Source organism: Vulpes vulpes, chromosome 2 (genome assembly GCF_048418805.1).
Source record: "Vulpes vulpes isolate BD-2025 chromosome 2, VulVul3, whole genome shotgun sequence".
NCBI classification, from domain to species: Eukaryota; Metazoa; Chordata; class Mammalia; order Carnivora; family Canidae; genus Vulpes; species Vulpes vulpes.
In genome coordinates this window covers 56,056,914-56,076,937 of record NC_132781.1, presented here as the reverse complement: position 1 = coordinate 56,076,937, position 20,024 = coordinate 56,056,914, and the positions used below count along the sequence as shown (strand labels likewise).

General features: G+C 46.6%; 1 protein-coding gene and 1 pseudogene across 26 annotated transcripts in view; one reads left to right on the top strand and one right to left on the bottom strand.

Annotated features, from left to right (window-relative positions):
* RALGPS1 (Ral GEF with PH domain and SH3 binding motif 1) overlaps positions 1-20,024 on the top strand; it is a 291,129-nt gene that overhangs the window by 214,086 nt on the left and 57,019 nt on the right. The window lies entirely within an intron of this gene.
* LOC112927895 (proline-rich protein 3-like) lies at positions 9,838-10,588 on the bottom strand (annotated as a pseudogene).

The following is a 20,024-nucleotide window of genomic DNA, read 5'->3' as shown; positions in this document are numbered from 1 at the left end:
ATTTTGGAGTATGTATTCAATAGCCTATTCCAACACTTAATATTTTTACAGTTTGTGAAAATCCAGCCTCACATAGGTCTGTTGATGAAAATGGGAGCAACACTGTAAATGCTAGCTGTTCAGTTTAGAACACTCTGGGAGAACACAGGCCTCACACCTTTTCTCAAACTGCCTTCTGCCCAGGTGCTGGGAAGTGAGTCACAGGAGCAGGCCCGGTTTCGGGCTAGCAAAGGCTGCAGGCTCTCCTGCCCAGTGGCTATAAATGCCTAAGGCTGAGTGCTGGAAGCCTGCCTGCTCACCTCACAGGGGGCAGGGATGCACCTGAGGTTCCTGGGGACCTGTGAGTCCACTGTTCTCACACCCAGCCCACGTGCATGTTAAGGGAAGCCCTGGCCTCAGACCCCAAGAGGAGAAATAGAGCATCCTATCAGTGGCACATTCACTGCTGAATATCACCCTACACTGGAGTGGTGTGTGAGACGTACCACACCACCGAGGGCCTGGAATGCCAGGCTGAGTGGTCGCCCCTAACTGTGTGGGTATAAGGCAGTGGGGCAGCTGCTCCGGAGGCCATGGGAGGGGCGGGCGTGTCCAGAGGGAAGCAGGAGCCAGGCAGCACCAGGAGCACCAGGGAACCATCCTGGTGGGTCAGACAAGGTCAGAGGCCCATGGGACTCTCTCCAAGGACAGGACTACTGGCATTTCATGTGCTGCACATGATGGTTAGCAGATTAAGTAACGGGGAAGAGGAGGGTCATGAGGTTTCCTGGTGTTTGGGGAGGAAACTGCTCTTCTTTGGAAGTGTGCTGCATCTTTATATTTATGTATGTGACTGAAATATATTTGCTGCTACTTTGGTGAGAATCAAACTTAAGTTTGATAGTAAATATCAATGATTAGAAGAAAGTTTTATCTCACCTAATGACTAATACATTCCTTTGCACAGTGGGCAAACCGTGTAACAGTGCCGTGAAGGTTCTTTTTCTTTTTTTAAGCATTTAAAATCCTGTCACTCCGGCACTTAATATCTCCTATATTTTTGTCATGCCGTTCATTTTAGTTTTCTTAGCTATGTCTCTATGGTCTGACATTAGAGTGTTTCCAATTTTTGTGTCTCGTTCGTGTTTAACCACTAGATTTCCCATGAATACCTTTGTGTGTACAAAGTCTTTCTCTCCTTTTAGTTATTTTCTTAGAATAAGTTCCTAAGAGTGGGCTTACTGAGTCAAAGGGCACCAGTATTTTTCTGGCTTTGAAATCCCTGATGCTTTCCAAAAACGGTTGTATGAACTCTCCGTGCTGCCAGCAGCATGTGGGCCTTCCCGTCTCAGAGTAGCCTTGCTGGCTTTCGGCATTGGTCTCATTTTCGACTTATTGATGTAATGCATTCTAAATGGTGGCTTTTTAAATGAATTTTACGTGTCTCTATCCACTCCGTTTCTGTGCTGAGAGCCCCTGATACTTTCTCTCCATGTCCCCATGCTGGCCATGACTTGACTGCTGTCCACCCGAATGAATGAATGATTGTTGGGGTCGGCTTTTGCCTTGTTTGTGTGGGAACTGCCTCAATAGATTTTCAGGGAAAGACAGTGGAAGGATGTTTAAACTATAAATAGATGTGGTGACACCTCTTATTTGGTCAAGGTGGTCCTAGTAGTGAATGCAGACTCTGTGCTTCTGGGAGTATGTTTATGTCTCATTTGAATTCTAGAAGACATCAGAGTTAAAACGTTAGTGCACGATGTATAATTTAGGTCAGAGATGAAAGAGTCTCCATCAAAAAAAAAAAAAAACAAGCCCTTCTTTCTGGGCATCCCATAATTACCAAGGCAGAGAGGTCTCCAAGCAGGGGGCAGGACTCCTGTCGGAGAATGTCTGAGTGAATCCTGAAGGCCAGGCCCTTTGTTCTTGCCTTGCCCTCCCTCCTGGAGAGTTGGCCTCAAGAGAGAAGAAGGGTGGGACAGCCTCGGACTAGCCCCAGACCCCTTCAAGGGCCTCTACTCTGAAGTTGTCCTTTTTGGTGGCTGCAGCCCTGGGCCCTCCACCTCATTCTTTCCAGGCCAGCTCCACCTGTCCTTGGTAGCCCACATTCCCATGATGATGTAGACAGAGAGCTTACCTTGATGACTGACCCTGAGCCATGGCCAGCCCCCTCCAACACTGCTTTCGACCCATTAGGTAACTGTAGCATCTAACTCGGCCTTAGTTCCTAGGACCCTGCCCCTCAGCGGCCCAGTGCTGTGGACAGCGAATGCAGGAATTCATGAACTCTCAGTTTCCTAGAGTGTGGACACCTATTACTTCTGGTCCTTATGATTTTAGATGGCATCTAGAGAAGAACCTCTCTTACTTTAATAACTAAATATTTCTGCTAATGTTATTAGCACATTAAATCCATAATTTCATTTTAAAAAATGTAAGTAAAAAAAAAAGTGACCCAGCAATTCTACTACTAGGTATAGACCCCAAAGGATTGAAAACAGGTATACACACAAGGACTTGTACATGAATGCTCATAGTGGTACTACTGAGATAGTGAAAGGATGGAAATGACCCGAATATGCACCAGCTGATGAATAGATAAAGCAAAAAAGCGATTTACACATATGATAGGCTATTATTAATCTATAACAAGGAATGAAGTGCTGACACATGCTGCAACATGGATGACCCTTGGATGCACTGTGCTACCTGCAAGAAGTTAGTCATAAAAGGCCACAGATTATATGAAATGTCTTGAGTCAGTAAATCCATAGAGACAGAAACTAGGTTAGTGATTGCTGAGGCTGGAAGGAGGGGGAAACGGAGTATGTGGGCACAGGTTTGCCTTTTGGGTTGGTGAAAAGATAGCAGTAATGGTTGCACATGATCATGAATGTACTAAATGTCATTAATGGTAAATTTTCTGTTACATAAAAATATGTAGGTGCTATGTTGGCAAATGTTTGAAGGTGATATATAAATGAGTGAAGTTATAATAACAAGTAAAGCAAGCTAAGAAATAGAGCTATGTTTATGTCAATTATATCCCAGTTTAAAAAGGAAGGGAGAGGGAGAGAGAGAGAGAGAATGAGTAAGGAAGTGAGCTGTGGGGCTCCACACTCCAGGGAGGTCCTGTTTCATTCCTAAAATCTGCTTTGCTGGAGGGTGGACCAGTGTGAACTTCAGTTGTCTACATAAGGACAGCCACTTTGTCTGCTGGATCTCAAGGCAGCCTTGCAGAAAGTACTCTTCTCTGTCCATTTTACGGTAGGGTAGCCAGAGCCACAGAACTGGTCAGTGGCAGAGCCAGGCTGGCTGGGCTGCCGGTGGTGGTGGTGGCTCATGGAGGGCCAGTAAGCTGTTGCTGTCAGGCTGACTTCCGGTCCTGCCTTTGCTCTTAGGTACTGCTATTGGACTGGAGGAGGAGCTCTGAGGATGTGGGACCCTCTGTACATGATTTGGAACTGCCAATGCTATTATAGGCAAAACCAGCTCTATTTAAATGAGATCTGGGGTCCGAATCTGCCTCTCACCGTGTTTACAACCTCAAGCAGGTTGCCTAACCTCTCTGACCCTCAGTTTCTCCTTTAGAATACATATGTAATGGCATTTACTCACAGGGAGGAGTGTACTTCTCCTATGTTGCTATCATCACAGTTTTAGTTTAATTATATAATTATTTGCACAGCTACTTGCTCACTATCTGACCCCTCCTCTAGGCAGTGAGCCACACAGAAGCAGAGGCTGTATTGGTTGTGTTCCTTGAAGTATCCCTAGCATCTAGTATCTCGATAAATAACTTGCTGAATAAAATAAATTAATGCCTGAAAAGCCCTTAGCACAACATTTGGCACATGGTAAATGCTAATAGATGTTAGCTGTTGTCATTAGTGTAACAATTATCATTGTCATTGTTCCAGATAATGTGTTAAAGGCTTTCACACAATAGCTCTGATCCTCAGAACAGCCTTGCAAGGTTGGAATTATGTCCCTCTTGCAAAAATGGAAATAGAGGCTCAGATAAATTAAATAATTTGCCCAAGTCCCATAGAATTGCTGACAGCAAAGCTCATAACCTGCCACTGCCCTAAACTCCTCATCAGTAGCTATAAAACCCCAAGTCCCTTCATACAACTGGGGACAGTGCATGTGGTATTAAAAGTATAACCTCTTTGAGCACACATATGGTAGAAATAAAGGGCATTTTGTGGGAGGCAGCACAGTACTCACAGGCTTGGTGTATAAAAAGTTATGGTTGCCCCAAAGATAAGCAGCCTTCCGAGGCTGCCGCCCTCTGGGTGCAGCTGTGACTCCCCAGCTGAGAACCACCCAACTGGGGCTCTCCATGCCCACCCAAGTAGTAAAGGAGTAGAGAGAGAGAGGACGTGGAAGAGAGGGAGGCACGGCATCTGTTCAGTGCCTGATCGTCAGGCCCATGAGGGCAGGCGGGGAGCATGTCTGGTTCTTCTCACTGCTGTACTTTCAGACTTCAGCACCTATTCACTAAATGAACAACTGCATGCAGGACTGACTGAATGAATGACTGACCAAATGAACAAACCTGCTGTCTTCTAGGCATTGTGTTGGCTTGTTTTTAATACCTCATTTAGTGCTCAGATTGAACATATGAGGTGGGGACAAATGAGATGAAGCCTCAGGGGTAAGACTGCTTCCCCAGGGTCACCTGGTGGAGTGGGTGTTCACACTGGGGCTCCCAGAGCTCTGTGCTGCTCTGAAGGGTTGAGAGACTTCCTCTGGCTACTGGAATTCCCCTTCCCCCTTAGCTCTGGCTGTAGTAAAGCCAGGGAACAGGCAGGAGAAGTGAATGAGTGGCTCTTGAGGCATTCGTATCCTTGTTCAACCCCTGCTGTGGGTGTAACCAGATGTGGAGGGCTGGAAGAGGGAGGGGCTAGTGGGGTGGAGTGGGTGGTGCCACCTGGGTCCTTATTTCTCAGAGGACTAGGCCTGCCATGAGACAGTTTTCTCTACTAATGCCATTACCACTGCCCTGACCTTTACTGAACAGTGACCTTATGCATAGTGCTGTGCCCACTTCCACTCCTTCCATCTGGCCTCCACATGAGGGAGGCATGCCACTACCTGCCCTCTGCTGTATGATTGAAACATGAGGAGCCTTCTGAGACCATTGGGAGTAAATCGGTGGCAGAGCTGGCCATCCCCTGAGACTGCCTGGCTCCAGAGCTCCCACACTAAATGGCAGCAATGGGACCGGCTTCCCAGGCTGGCCTCCAGAGGACTGCTTAATCCCCTGAGCAGCTGCTGCTCTCCTGCCAGGCCTAGCCTGTCCACTGGTTGACACTGGTGTCTTATTGACATCTTCAAGTGTCAGCGCTGAGAAATCTCAGGGACTGTGTCCTGAGGCTCCCGGCAGGGGAGATGCCAACACCTGGAGTGGGCACCTCTTGCTGAAGAAGTGTGGGCTTTGGGGTCCTCAGTCCAGCGCCATGGCTGAGCTGGGGCCCATGAGCCAGTAAGAGTGAGGTGTGGTGGACCATAAATCAGATTTCCTGCCTGAGATCTTGGTAATCCACTTGGAACTATGTCCTGTTCCGGCCTAGAAATGTTTCCACTCCTCAGAAGGACATCTGTCCCCTCTGAGGTCAGGGTCTGTGACTCAGACTTCCAGGCAAGGACCTCAGGACTCAGCTCCTGGCATGAAACAAAACCAAGAGACTAAAAGGCAGTCCCCACAATCCTTACGTTGAACAGAGCACAGACTAGGGCCAGCCAGACCTGGATTTAAATCTTGGCTTCTCCATCTACTCGCCAAGAGACCTTTGGAAAGTCACCCTACCTTTCTGAGTTTCAGTGTCCTCATCTGGATGACGGGGGTAGTGAAGCTTTCCTTGGAGCCCTGTTGGTAGGTGAGCTGAGGGGAGCATCTAAGGCCCAGAGCACCAGGCCTGGCTCAGGCCCAGCCTGCAAATGGCAGCACCCCACCTCAGCTCTGTAGGCTTTGCATAATCCTGGGCTGTCCTATGGGACCAGGATGAGGAAGGGCAAGGCCACATCTCGGGTCAGAGCCCTGAGGTGCAAATCTCAGCTCTGCCACACACTCACTATTTGGCTTTGGACAAACAGCTTAGCCTCTTTGAGCCTCACTTCCTCTTCTGTAAAATGAGGACCCCAAGAGATTATGCAGATGCAGCTCTAAGCCCAGAGCCTGGCACACAGTAGGAACTCAATGACCATGGTTGTCCTACCAAGCACTGGCTTGCCTGAGGCTCCTGCCCTCCTGCCGCCTGCTCTGAGGTAACTGTCTTGTCTTGTAGGAGCCTATTTGAGCCCCTCCTCCCCAGGGTCCGATATATGGACTCTGGGTCACCAGAGCGCTTTGCTGAAAGCAAGATCCAGAACAGATCACTGGCAGGAAACTGATCAGAGGGGAGGATCAGCTCTTCACCCAGAGCAGTGCCCACTGCAGCCCAGGAAATAGGACATTTGCCAAGTCATTTTCCTTCACCATTGCCCTGAGGTGATGTTCTTCCTCTTTAGCTGACATGAGGTTTTTCAGCCTCCAAATAGACCTTCTTATTGAGGGGTACCTCAACCTCCCAACCCACTCATACCATTATTGGTTCCACTCAGGGCAGCCCGCCATCCATGGCCAAATGCAAGTTCCTACTTTCCAGGTACTCGTTGCCCAGGGAGTTGGCAGGAAGCACCCTTCCCTGTACCCAACACTAGACAGAAATGCCCCTGCCCATACAGCTGATTACCATACCTTCTCCACCGGGCCCACAGAGGCATTCATCCTTAGAGCTCACCTGCAGCATCCAGGGCTGAGCTGTCCCTTGAGGCGGCATCGGCAGGAGACATTTCTGGGCTTCACATGCTGCTGATGAGGAAGTGTGGCTAGAGCACGTGTATTCTGTTCACAGTGCATCCAGAAGTTGATGTCTGCTGCTGCCCTCAGTCTGCAGTGGTGAAATGTACTCATACATTTGTGGGGAAAAATGTGCGTTGACCAAGTTTTACGGCATTCAAAACCATATGTCGTCTCTTTGGGTCTTTATACTTAAGTACTATAATTACTAGGGGAAATATTTTTCTTCTTAAAAATCAAATCAAATCAAATCACCAGTCGTCCACTCACATTTCAAGAATAAATAGTCCTTCTGCCTTCAAGAAGCACCCTCTCCCATAGGGAAGCAGCTGGGCAGGCAAGCAGGTAACACATCCATCATTAGAGTCATCTGGGGAAGCATTAGGTTCCATTGGAGCAGGGCAAAAGGGGCCCCTACAACTCACTGGGTGGGTCAGGGTCACTCTTCTGGGTTTGTTGTTGTCGCTGCTTTTGATTTTTGCCTGGATCTTTGCAAGGTTTTTTTGTTTTTGTTTTAATTTACGAATTCATCTCAGATACACTTAGAATTAGGTCTCCTCCCTGGGCCCTGGCACACACTCCTTAGGACGACCCCTGCCCCAGGTTGGCTGTCTGTTCTCAGATCCCCCACATGCCCTTATATTTCTTCTTCCCTTGTCCTTTTCCTTGGCATTCGACCTTGCCAAATCGGCCCTCCACATCAGTGATGCAAGTTTCCCTAGTGTCCATTTTGGTCCTTGCTGTCTCTGGTATTATTTTTTTATTATTATTCTGTTGTGTTTCTTAGTTTCCTTTTCTTCTTTTCTCATCTCAGGCTTCTCTCTCTCTAGCTCATTCTCATGTCATTTTCATCTCTGACAGTTCTCTCCCATCATCAAGCCTTGTCTTCTTGTACCATATTGAAAGATAAAGTGTTTTCACCCTTCTTTTGGATACTGGAATAGAACATTTGAGGACATGTATTTTCATGGCTCAGCGCCTTCGTCATGCATTTCAGACTCTAGTTTGGCATTTTTTTTCCATGTGCTCCCATGTTGGATTTCTTTCCCTCTGACTTTACCCCAGAATGAAGTGAAATCTGTTCTTCAGGGTTTATTGACAGACATATGGGGTTCCCCCTGGACACACTCCAGCTCTTTTCTGAGAGGTAGTGATCTGTAAGTGGAGGTGAGTAGGTGGAGGGCAAAGACTCAGCCAGCACATTCCAGAGCCCCCTAGATCAACTCCTGCTGGGCAGCATACTGGTCATTGGCCTAGGTTTTCTAGTTTTTAGAACCCTTGGTCTTTGAGTCTGAGGGGTAGGTCCTGAGAGTACAAATTGACCAGGTCTGCATTTCTGCCCTCTTCATCTGCTTACAGAATGTTAAGTTTCTTCCTGGATGCTTGCTATCAATAAGACTCTCCATCAGCCTTGGTGAGGTGATTTTCATCTTTTTTCTCTTTCTCCTTTTCTTATTTTAAGATCTTATTTTTAAGTCTTCTCTACACTCATCATGGGGCTCAGACTCATGACTCTTAACCCCGAGATCAAGAGTCAAACACTCCACCAATTGAGCCAGCCAGGCACTGCCCCACCCCGATCTTTTTTCTTTTCTTTCTTTCTTTCTTTTATGGTTTCCACTGCATTTATTACTAATATAAAAAATGTTACAAAGAAAAAAAATTCATTCTCAGTTCTCCAACGGCTCTCATCCTTCCCTCTTGCCCACACAACTCCTGACCCATTTCTTCAGGGCCAGTGCAAAACCGAACCTGTTCACTGCCATTTTCACAGAAAACAACCAGTGCTAGGGATGTAGGGAAGAAGGTTAGACGAGGGTGACAGTACCATCTAGGTTCCACCCAAGGGTAGGCCAGGTGGAGATTCACAGAATTCAAACAAAATTATTCACAGATAAGAGACGAAAGGGCTGGTGGCCTCACAATGATGTACTCTAAAGTGGGCTGGAGAGGAGATAGGATAGCCCGTAAAAGGCTTTAGAGGACATCTCATGGGCTTGTGCCAAACCCCAAAAAACTGACACCAGGAGAATGAGGAGACCATGGGAGACCATGCCCTGGGCTGCAGGCGGCGCTAAACCGCTGCACCACCGGGGCTGCCCGCCTCACTCATTTTGGCAGAAAAACTTACTCTAGTGTTGGGAAGTCACAATGATGCCACAGACACTGAGAAAGGCTACATATGAGGGAATACACAGTTTCACAAAGCACAGTGATCACAGACCAGAGTGGGGGGGATCATGCTACTGACGCAGGATCTACAAAATCCAAAAGCAGGGAGAGTGGCCTTTCAGGGAGTAACTCTGTACCAGTCATCTGTACTTGACCTCAGGTCAACCTGGTGAGTTTCACAGAGCAACTGGCAACTTTGGGGGTAGGGTTGGTCACATAAAAAGACTTAAGCAGGGGCAGCCCCAGTGGTGCAGCGGTTTAGCACCGCCTGCAGCATAGGGTGGGATCCTGGAGACCTTGGATCGAGTCCCACGTCAGACTCCCTTCATGGAGCCTGGTTCTCCCTCTGCCTGTGGCTCTGCCTCTCTCTCTTTGTGTCTCTATGAATAAATAAATAAATAATCTTTAATAAAAAAAAAGACTTAAGCAGCTAGAAGAAGGGAATGGTAGGAAACTGCTCCAGGGCTCTTAGGAATCGAGGGCAGTAGCAAGGGCTGGGTGGACTGGTGCACAAGAAACAGCACCAAAGAGGTTTCCTGTTCAGCAGTCAATTGGCTAAGGGGAAGAGGATCCAGGAAGCAGTTGAAGAGAGCAAAGGCGGGGTCCTGAAGGCAAGTCTCTGGAGGCTGGATCAGAAGAAAGCCCACACACTGGGCACCAGTGATGAAACACAACTCTGGACCCCAAATGGGGGAGGTGGCAGTTGGGGGTGGGTGTCACTGTCTGAGGGTGGTGGGTGGAACAGCCTCATAGTAGCCGTCACAGGGCCACAGGGAACTATATGGCCACTAGGTCAGAGGGCTCCTTCCAGCCTGGATAGAAAGTCACAGTCTTACTTACAGAGGAGGTCCATTGATGCCTGGGTGGTAGAAGACACAGAGGTCCTCATATCGACAGTGGCCCAAAATGGCAAAGTGTCGGCAGACAGGGCAGTTGGATTTGTCTTCCATAACTTGGGGGCCATCCTTGGGCAGGCAGGTATTTTTGATAAGAGACCAACTTTTGAGCCTTCGGGGATTTCTCTGCTCTTTGTGAAAGCCTCCTCTGGATGAACCCCCATGGCCTGGTCCAGAAAGGAGATTCAGTAGTATTGGCCCCCCACCAGCCATGACCATATGGGCCACACCTGGGGCCCAGGCCTCCCCAAATTGGGCCTCTGCCCCTGGGAGGAGGTGGGAGGCTCAGCAGTGGTGGAATCATTGGTCCCCTTGATCCTGGAGGACCTCTGTGAAGAGAGTCTGCATTCTTTTCTGTCTGGCTCCTTTTGCTCAACACCGTGTTTGTGAGATTCATCCAGGTTGCCTGTAGCAGGAGTTCGTTCATTTTCATTGCAGTGTAATATCCCATTGCATGCATATACAACAACTTATTTATCCACTCTACTGATGGTGGAAATGTGGGTGGATTCCAGTTTGGGGCTGACTTGGGTTCACCAGGCTTTCCATTGGCCATGGGGGGAGGGCTCAGAAGGCTGGGTGGTCCGATGGGACTCCCATCCTCCTCGTCTCCAGTCTCCTCCCGCTCTGGCAGCGGGGGCTGTTGTAGTGGCGGCGGCTGCTGATGATTCTGCTTCTTTCGTTTGGGCATCGTGGTTGCAGCAATGGCTGCAGCGGGATTTGGAGGGCAGTCCTGATCTTTTTTCTATTCACAAAAATAGAAAAGTGTTAGTGTTAAGTCAAGAGAGGCTCTGTGAGGAGATGTCTAGCCTCTTCTGGAAGATTTACAAAAACAGGTTTATTCCCCCATCCACTCTTAAAGTTGGGATTTTTTGCAAATAACTTCAGCTGCTGTGCTAGTCCCTTTAATGTACGTCATCTCCTTTAGACTTCACCACAGCCCCCTGAGAAGGCTATAGGTACTGTCTCCATTCCCCAAGTGAAGAAAGCAGTTGAAGGACTCACCCAGGATCACAATGAACAAATAAGCAGCAATGACAGGATTTGAACACAGGTGTCTGAGCTGTTGGGGTTTATTTATTTACTTGAGAGAGAGAGCACATGTGCCCACACATGCATACACAGTCTGGGGGCAGGGCAGAGGGAGGAGAGGGAGAGTCATAAGCAGACTCTCTGCTGACCATAGAACCTGATGTGGGGCCAGATCTTATGACCCTGAGAAGGAGACCTGAATCAAAACCAAGAGTCAGACACTTAACCAACTATGTCACCCAAGTACCCCAGATATCATTTGTCTCGTGTATGCATTGAGCTGTAAGTATGGTATATAACATATAGGTGAGAGCCCACTGACCTACCCTCAGATTCCACCTCTGCCGTCTATGTGCTGAGTGACCTCAGACAGATGACTTAACATTTCTGGAGTTGAGGAGAGTGACTAAGGTGAGGGAAGGTAGAATGAACTCCTTGAGTATTAAAGACATAACCCATTTCTATCTTTTATGTCACTGGTTCCTCCCAGGACTCTCACTGGGACCTGAGAATAATTCCCCAAAGTAAGTCTCTATAGAATATTATTTTTTAGCAATTCTGTATCCTTAATTATTTGTGTAACGAGTGCCTCTGTTGAACACCTCTGCTGACCTGTACACTTCATGGGGCTCAGGGACCACACCTGTCTGATTCTCCTCTGTACACCTGTGTCTAGAATGGGGAGGCAGTCAGCGAATATTTGGAACACTAATGCCCTTTCACAAGGAGGTGGACATCACTGAGTGGCTGGTCCCTAACCACACCACCCTGTACCCTCAGAGCATCCTCTCCCCACTGTGACCCACCACATTCCTTCCTGCCTTGTACTAATTCCCATTGGTCAGCAGACATGCCTCCCTGTGCCTGGCCTCTCTCTTCCCTGCAAAGCATCCTCTGATGGCATAGCCAGGAGTATCCTAATAGGGTAGCTCTGGCCCAGAGCTTGTAGGAATGGCAGTGAGCTGTGAAGAAGAGGAGGGGCCAAGATGGAGTGAGGTGGGTACAATCAACCAGAGTAGAAGTCTGGATCTCAAAGAGGTGACCAGGAATCCAGAGTCAAGGGGATCAGGTTCCTTCAATCATTTCCTGAGAGAATGGCATCTGGTGGGCAGGGGAGAGCCAGCACAAGGAGAGTGAGTATAGGTGGGCCTTCCAGTCTGCCACAGGACCCCAGCCTCTACCTCCCCATTCCACCAGAAACAGTCTCAGACCAACACGGGCACAAGTACTTCCATTGCCCCCTGCTGGTAGGGCCAATCGCCTCGTGCCCTAGTCTCATGGGCTCTGGTCTGGTGGGAGTAGCCCAGACTGCAGGCTCAGACCCCAGAGTAGGGCTGGAAAAGCCAGGCTGGCCCCGGCCCGGCAGGATCTGGCTGGGCAGGAAACCTCAGGTACACAATGTGACCCAGAGAGGGGTGAGCCTACAGAGACGACCCCCACTGTGGAGCAGGAGAAACCCCTATTCCCTGAAAGTAATTTTTCTAGGATAATCCTATAGGGACTCACATCCTCTCATCTCCATGGAAAAAGAGAGCAATCAAAACATTTGAGCTTGAAAACCACAAATAAATTAGTAGCCAGATGCCTTTCTTCTTCCAAAGGGGCCAAAGGAGTCTTTCAGTATCTCATTTCAGCAAAACTAGAAAATAATTTGCTTTACAAAAGTGAAAATGAATTTGGATCTAGCTGACCCTCTGAAAATCTGTTGCTTGTTTTCCAGAGAATGCAGAGATTGGTGATTGAGGTTTAGGATGTCATGTTTTCTTACAGTTTCCATTGAGTAATGACCAAGCCTGACAGTTTTACCTTTGCCTTGGTTACTTTTTGTGAGGTGAAGTGTGGTCACAGATACGTGAGCACATTAGAGGAAGTGGAAAATACTTGAGTGGAAGAAGCAGCCGTCCGTGAGCTCACTCTCTGGCTGGGATCCTGGTGGCCTTGGACGTCCAGGAAGCTTTTCTGTGCACAGTAGCGATTCTCTGAGCCAGGGTTGGAAAGACAAGCTCGGAAGTGTTTTCCTTGGCACATGGGCAGCCCCAATTCTACCCAGTCTGAGGCAGGTTTCCGAGGCTTTCACCGGGGGAATCATCTTACATTTCCTTGTGGTGACGTCAGCTACTCTGGAAGCCCATTGTAGCACTCAGAGCAACGGGGGTATTTTGGCCTGGAAATACTGGAACACAGGGCTGACCCTAATGGGGTGGCTATGGAGTGGGGTGCCCCGTGGCCGAGACACTCTTCTACTGAGCAGCAGAATTTCAGTGCTGGACCAGAGAGTTGGGTATGCACACATAAAAATCTAATATCCTGTCCAGTTCTTGCCCAAACATCTTCTAAGCCCCTACTCTGTGTTAGGCTCAGTGCTGGCCCCTGAAGATTGCAGGGCTGGGTAAGATAATGTCCTTGTCACAGAGAGTATGATAAATGCTGTAATGGAAGGAAGGGCACCTGTATTCCAGGAGGAGTCAGCTAACATCCAGAGGAGAAGGCCAAGTGGGCAAGGGGACAACATGACTCTCCCAACCACAAGAGGCCCACATGGAGAAGAGACCAGAGGGACAGGTAGGGGCAGAACCCACAAGGCCACAAGCACTTGCCCACTGGGGATGGAAAGTCTCTGGGTAATTTTAAGTTGGAGAAGGGCACTGTCTGATTAAGTTTTAGAAAGATCATGGGATGCAGGATGGATTATTGGAGGTGGAGACCAAAAGCCGAGAGAGGAGTCAGGAAATAATGAAGTGTTAGTGGTGGCCTGGAGACAATATCAGAGGCAGTCTATATAGGTCGGTGGCCTTTAAATCACAACCTAAAGATCAAGTTTTAGAAAATCGTTGTGTAAAATATTACCTCCCTCCTCCTTGTCGCAAAAGTATTTGCTTCTCTAATAGTTGAAAGGAAGAGTAGGAAGAAGATAGGCCTTGCTCTTTTACATTTCTAAAAGTAGTACATATTCATAGCTAAAGTCTTAAAAAATATATAAAATTGTATAAAACAGGAGATAACCCTAAAATTCCATCCCTAAAGATGGCTACCATTAGCAGCTTGGGCAGTAATCCTCTCTACCACCACCAATCCCCTGCCTGCTTTGTGTGCATGTGCCTGCACATGTGAATCAATATAAGTCTACAAAGTCAGACCTGATTTTTTTCACTTAAAGGGGCTCCTGGGTGGCTCAGTTGGTTGAGTATTGTCTTAGGCTTAGGTCATGATCCCAGGGTTCTGGGATGAGACCCATATTAGGCTCCCTGCTCAGCGGAGAGCCTGCTTCTCCCTCTCCCTCTGCCCCTTTCCCCTCCCATTCATGTGCACAATGCTCTCTTTCTCTCTCTCTCAAATAAATAAATTAAATCTTTTTAAAAGGACATTATAGATATCTTTTTATGTCAGTTTTTAGAAATATACTTTATTTTAATTAGCTGTATCACATTCTACTGCTTGGATAAAAAATCATTTCTCTAAACCATGCAGTTTTTCACAATTATAAATGACAAAGAATGGTGTAATGAATATCCTTGTTTATTTTGCTAATTTGTAGGAATATTACTATAGAATACATTTCTGGAAGTGAAATTGATGGATCCTGGAAAATGTATCTTTGAAATTTTTGATAGATACTGCCAAATTCATTCCAAAAGTTTCTATCACTTTATACTATAGTTTGCCTTATATAAATGACTATTTCCATATACCTTTATCAACACAAAGTATTACCCACCTTTTTGACTTTTGCCAGTATAAATAGCCAGAAAAAGAAAATTTTGTTTTAATCTTGATTAGTAGTGAAGCTCAGGCATCTTTGGCACCTTTATTGATCATCTTCTATAACATTATTTGCCTTTACTGTAGGAGGTCTTTGTATATCAGAACTAGTGATTGTCTTATAAATTGCGAATATCTTTCCCATTTGCACATTTGTCGTTTGCCTTTGAGCATATGGCACTTTCTCTGATCATGCATAAGTGTTTCTGTTCAGATGGAGTCCAGAATATCAGCGTTTCCCGTCATGGCTACATTTTTGTGTCACACTTAAACCTTTGTATACTCTAAAGTTATAAAAAGATTTTCTTGTATTTTATTCTAGTACTTTACTTCCTACTTAGATTTCAATCCTTAAGTCATCAATGATTTATTCTATCTTAAGGAATGAAGTAGACAACCAGCTTTATATTTTCCTAAATGGATAATCACTTGTCCCAATGCCATTTATTGGCGGACCCTATTAACTTAAAATGTACTTTTAAAATGAAGTTTATATATTAATTAGGCAATGATTGACATTCTCACAATGTTAAGTCTTCCCATCTAAGAATATTATATATGTCCTCATTATTTGCATCTTCTTAAGATATTTGTATTTCATTAGTTTTTATCTTAGTTACTAAAGTGTTACATTCTCATTGTGACAAGTAAAATACAGAGAGTTATAGAGGCAAAGTTCATATTTTTATGAATTGTGCTTTTATTTCAGTGAAGTAGATTCTTCAAAGGATTAATAAGCCCAAGAAATGTGCATATTTAATTTTAGTAAGTGTCATGTAATTTTCTATCAAATGAATTTTATTCATATAGATCTTACAGATTTAAGTCTATTCCCAGGGATTTTATAGTTCTGTTTTTACTGTACAGGCTCTCTCTCTCTCTCTCTCTCTTTCTTTTTTTTCCCCCCATTTTCTAGCCGATGATTACTTTTTTTAAAAGGAATTTATTTATTTATTTATTTATTTATTTATTTATTTATTTATGGGAGAGAGAGTGCACACATGCACACAAGCAGGATGGGGAGAGGCAGAGGGAGAGGAAGAAGCAGACTCCCCACTGAGCAGGGACCCTGTTGTGGGGCTCCATCCCAGGACCCCAAAATCATCACATGAGCCAAAGGCAGACACTTAACTGACTAAGCCACTCAGGTGCCCCTAGCTGCTGATTTCTAGTATATAAGAATGCTATTGACTTATATATGATTTCTTTGAACTTAATTCTGTTACTTAATACTAACAATTTTTCAGTTGAGTATTCTAAATTATCTAATTATAAAACTAATTTGATAACTAATTATATCACCTGAAAATAATGGCAATATTATAGGTGTCTTTACTATTTATAACACATTTCTGAAGCATCTGGGTGGCTCAGTCAGTTGAGTGTCTGACTCTTAATTTTGGCTCAGGTTGTGGTGTTAGCGTTGTGGGATCGGGCCCCCATGAAGCTCCATGCTCAGTGCAGGGTCTGCTTGTCGCTCTCCTCCTGCTCCTCCCCCGTTCATGTGTGTGCTCTCTTTCTCTCTCAAATAAATGAATAAATAAATCTTTAAAAATATATTTATAACACATTTCTTTGTCTTATCTTGTCTCATTGACTTGTATGTCCAGAATAGTGTTAAATGTTAGCAGATGACTCAGTCCTATTAGGAGTATTTCATATTAAGAATATTATTTAAGGGCAGCCCAGGTGGCTCAGTGGTTTAACACTGCCTTCAGTCCAGGGCATGATCCTGGAGTCCCAGGATCGAGTCCCACGTCAGGCTCCCTGCATGGAGCCTGCTTCTCCCTCTCCCTATGTCTCTGCCTCTCTCTCTCTCTCTCTCTCTGTCTCTCATGAATAAATAAAATAAAATAAAACATTATTTAATATTTACTATTTTCATTAAAAAAACATGTTTTAATTTTTCATACATGCATTCTTTATCACATTAAGGAAGTCTGTTCCTAGCTCAGTGCTTTACCGGGGATGGATATTAAAGTTATCAATGGCTTTTTAGCATCTCTCCAGATCATCTCTTAAATACCATTGCACTCTTGTAATAAACCTGTTTCCTGTATTATTCTTTAATATACTACTAATTGCTAATATTATTTTAAAATACTGATGAATTTTATTTGCTAGTGTTTTTTAAATTTTTATTTATGGGTTCATGAGAGACACACAGAGAGAGGCAGAGACACAGGCAGAGGGAGATGCAGGCTCCTTGCAGGGAGCCCCATGTGGGACTCAGTCCGGGGGCTCCAGGATCACGCCCTGAACCAAAGGCAGACGCTCAACCGCTGAGCCACCCAGGCACCCCTGTTTGCTAGTGTTTTATTTGGAATCTGTGGATCTTTATTAATGAGATTGGTCTCTTTTTTAAAAATCTTTTAAAGATTATTTATTTATTTATTTGTGAGAGAGACAGTGTGTGTGTGTGTGCAGGGGGAACGGATAGAAGGAAAGGGAGAAAGAATCTCAAGCAGACTCTCACACCCAGTGCTGGGCCCAACTAGGGGCTTGATCTCATGACCCTGAGATCATGGCTTGAGCTGAAACCAAGAGCCAGACACAAAGATGACAGTTTCTTCTCCACTGCCAGTAGAATTGGTGAAGGATTCAATGAGATAATAAATGTAATTTACTTAGCACCACATCCAGCACAAAACAAGCCAAATAATAATTACCAGATTAGTACCTTCTCCTCACACCACCTTTTTTTTTTTTTTTTTCCACTGCTGATCAGAATACTGGCATTTGTTCTACGGTCCCTTAGCTCCCTAGAGAACATTAGCAAACAGTAGGTTACCTCACTGCATCTGTAGATTACCAGGTAATCCCCATGGCATGAGAGGATCTATGATTGTGTCCTCATTTCACCTCATCTCCAGCAGGAGATTTGGCTCCCCTGGACCCCTGGATTGTGTGTAGGCTGCAGGACTTTGTCCACGTGCCTTTGTGATTCATTAGCCTCAACACCAAGAGATAAACGAAGCCATGTGCTCATCTAAGAAACATGGTCTCTGACCACCTGACATGTGACTCATTGCCTGGGTTTGCCCCTTTTCTACAGACCTAGGAAACATTGGTCTCAGCATCAGTGAGCTTCCAACACATTTCATATAAGGAATATTCTTTAAGTGATGATTTGTCCTGAAGTCTGTGTTTTGCATGATTGATATTAGTTAATGGGCACTAAATAAAATTCAGTCTTCCGCATCTGACAGGGAGCCTGAGCTGCCTGCTGACATCTACTACAGGAGATGGAATTGCTTTGCGCTCTCTTTAAAAAAAGAAAAAAAAAAAAAACCCTAATGAGCTGCTGTTTTGTTATTTCATTTGGAATTTATCAAGACAGTTTATGTGATCAAACCACACAAGTATAGTTCTGGGTGCCAGCACTCCTCATTTCTGAAGTTTGAAAGTGATCTTTTTAAGGCAGAGCAGGAGAACATGGAAAAAAGTCTTTCATCTCAAATTTTAAAGGCAAGGGAGAGAGGAAAAAAAGGAAAGTGTAAGATAGAACTGTGGCATATTTTTATGCTGTGGAGGGTTTCTTTCCCCTCAACACAGCAGAATTTTCCTTATTAAATAGATAGCTGTGTGAGAAAAACCAAAACCAGCCTCGGGATGGAAGTGAGGCGGGTGGTGATGGGAGAAACAAGAGAGCAGTGAGTTTCTGGGCTGTGGTGGAGCCCGGGTGCCAGCCGTGGGCTCTGGCTCTGGGAGGCTGAGGGCGCCCAGCTTCAAGCGGGCTCTGCGCCACGGACCATGGGTGTCCCTCAGCTTAAGAGAAGGTGTCTGTTCAGGAGAGCACCTCCTTTGTCAGCCTGGCGCTCCCTCCTCAGGGCTGGGGCGCCTTGTGGACACCCCTGGTGGGGGGCCTGCATGCACCGTCAGGAAGAAGGTTTGGCCATATGCCCCTGAGGGCATCCATAGCAGAGCCAGCTGAGGATTCCTGGCCCCAGGGCTGTCTGCCCCACCCATGGCTGCCTGGTTGGCACTTATATCGCAGCTACAGAGTGTCACCAAGCCCCGCGTGGGGCTTGGAAGGAGGGAGCAGAGCAGAAGTTATATTCTGGGTAGCTGTCCATCTCAGAGGAGGTCCAGTCTGCAGGTGGGCAAGCCATGGGGCAGATGCCAGCTGCCAGAAGCATCCTCTGGGAGTGGGAGCAGACCACAACATGGATGACTGGGACCCTCATCCCTGTGCCAGCCAATGACTCCCAGTCCCCAGCCCTCAGCATGGCCCTCTGTCCCAAATTTTTAGAGTTAGACATGCCTGAATTGAAATCCTGATTCCTCTACTTGCAAGCTATATGGTGTGAGACAACTCACTTCTTCTTTCATTTCCTAATCTGCAAAAGTGGGAGAGTGAGAGTACCTTCTGTGCCAGTCACTATAGGGTGTGGTGGTACAGGCAAGGTCAGCCCTTCCTGTCGCAGACCATGGCTGGTACTAGTATAGTCATTCCCCGTAATGCATCTGCACCTCCCAGTCTAGCCCTGGGCTCTGGCATCGCTCAGCCCTGTGGCAGCCAGAGCCAGTGACTGGTCCAATTACTATCCATCTTAACAAGACCATTAACACAGCCTCGTCTGCTGCAGTAACTCTGTATAAATAGGACAGGAGCTGAAACATCCCAGCTGTGCTGTCCCAATCCAGACAGAATCTCCCAACACTGGCCTGTCTGAGGTGGGTGGCCACCATGTGGTCGGCATCTGGGCGCCATCCATGGTTATGGCAAACACAGATGGGTGCATCCCTCCCCTGGGCTTCCTGACGTTCTTCCATGTGGGGCCTGGCCAAAGGAGGCAGGCTCAGTCAGCTCAGCTTCTCGGGCACCTCAGTGGTCCAGGCCCTGGGCCAGGACAGTCCTCATGATCATCTTCATTACCACCAGTCAGGGTCAAGAAACTGAGGCCCCAGAAGGCAGAAAGCCTTGCTTGAGGCCACCTAGCTGGTAAGTGGCAAGGCCAGGGTTCCAAGTCTCCTGGCTCCAGGCCCCATATTCTCTCACACCACCACAGCCTGTCATGTGGCAGAGCTTACAGGGCCCAGTGATGATGGGACCTAGGATAGATACACCACGATGAGTGCCAGGAAGGCAGTGGGGAGGAGATGGAAGATGTGGCCAGGAGGAGTGGCCACTCTTGGAGAGTGTTGACCCCACAGGGGAAAGCAGGCAGAAAGAGCCATAGCTTGAGACCCTCAGATCCAGCTGTGCCCCCATCTTGCCTCACTGGCTGTCAGGCACCAGAAGATCTGACTGGGGTAAATGAAGGCCTGACAATATAGCAGGTCAGACCTGTGTTTGAATCCTGCCTGGGCCATTTCCCAGCTCTGTGGCCTCA